Here is a 2,029-nt window from a genome sequence, read left to right on the forward strand (position 1 = left end):
GGAAATGAGGAACAAACGTTGAGATGTAGGATAATGAAAGGAGGTAGAAGTTACAGAGATTGATTTAAGTCTTACGAAATTAAGGGTTCAGTATGTTTTAGCTTTTAGGAAGGGGAATCATTTAGAATTACATATTTATATATAAGATCCCATTGTAATTATTATATACATATATCACATACCACATTTTAAGCTACATATCGTGTAAAAAATTGTAATTAACTCATATGGCAAGTACATTTTTATTGATTTTTTTATTTTGATATCACTTTATAACTAAAATGGAATATTTTAATACAAAGTAGTTAAAGATAAGAAGTACCTGTTAAATCCAAAGATATATTTAGTTGATGGTGTTTTGTAGCAGTCTGAGATATAACAATTAAGACAAAACAATATTCTTAAAATTATGAAAGTTATAGAAAAGCACATGCTTGTTCTAAGTTTATTGTAACGTGAAGTTTATTGACGACGCACTGAATTTTAAAACCACTTCTTTGTAAAAGATAGAACTTATTCTCTGTAGTCTTTATATTTTTTCAAATTTGAGTATATTACGTTCTGTACTATGACATTATCGTTTTCATTCTTTATCTTACTCTTAATTTAAAAGAAAAATCCATTTCGAAACGTTTCTAGGAATTCCAATCGAGTTATCTAGAATTCGAGTTAGGGTAGAATTCGAGTCGTGCTTATCAGAGCTATTCGCTGGATAAACCTGACCTGGTTCACGGAGAATGATAGTGCGAATGTCCATCGGAGCGTGGATAAATTATACACACGCGAATTTCATCATTACTCACGGGACGTAAATAGGAATAATTTCGCATGGTAATTTTTTGGTACGCGTCCCGATCTTATCGATCGTATTCGTAGTGAAGATTTATTGGAGTCACTCGTTGGAATTTAATTTTACTCTTATCAGCGTTCCGTGTCGTTCATTGAAATCAGATTCAAAGGAGGATGGCAGGAAATGGTTATCTTTAGCTCTACTTGGAAAAGAAAAATTTCTACAGTAAGGAAAATTCAAATTCAAAGGAGGATGATAGAAGATGATTATCTTTGGCTCTAAATACTTGAAACGAAAACATTTCTACACCTAAACGATATATCATATCATAATATGCACAACATCAAAAAATACACTTTTATTCACAAGTATTAGAACACTTACAGAAAATGAGGTAAATTGAATAAGAAATTATTAAAATTATTCAGAATTATTATTTCGTCTGGGGTCATAAAATTTATGAAAAGATACAAGTTATATAATCGTAAAATAAATAAAGGATTTTAAATGAATGCATTTTCTTGTATATAAACTGTTAAATTTTTTCTCATTTATATCCACTACATATGTTTACCATTGCTTTATTTAACTTCCACATTTGTATTATTAATTATGCTGCTGTATTTGTTTTCATTTGATTCCAAACTTCGATCCAGATTTTAACATTCTACAAAAATCTTTCGTTTTCAAGGAAGAATGAAAACTGGCGATTATCCGTTTTTCTACTTGTTGAACGGTATATCATCGTTCCCGCGGCAGAAGAATGAAATAAGAACAGGCGGGAACGCGGAAAAACCATGCGCGATCGAGAGTAAAGGGAAGAAGGAGGGAACGAGTGATCCACGAGACTAGTTACCGTTGCTTTTAACCGATGCGCGCTCGAGATTGGGCTAATGCGCCGTTCGCGATAATTATAATGCCCGTGCACCGCCATAGGCGAGAAAAAGAAATGAATCTCTTCAATATCCTTGATCGATCGATGAATTTAATATAATAACATCATAATCTACGAGTATGCCGTGCCCTTGGCTAAATTGATCAGGTATGGTAGCTAGAAAAAATTAATAAAGTTTGATTTAAAAAAAAAATCGTCCATGTGATTGAAGCTCTCTACAGTCTGTAGTTAAGTATTAATTATTATACATACTGTGGATGTTTATGCATCCATGGGAAATCTAAAGAAACAAAAATGTACAGATTGCGTATAATATTCCAAGTTTATGCCTTATTTCTTTAATT

This window comes from Bombus terrestris, chromosome 1 (genome assembly GCF_910591885.1).
Source record: "Bombus terrestris chromosome 1, iyBomTerr1.2, whole genome shotgun sequence".
Lineage (NCBI taxonomy): Eukaryota > Metazoa > Arthropoda > Insecta > Hymenoptera > Apidae > Bombus > Bombus terrestris.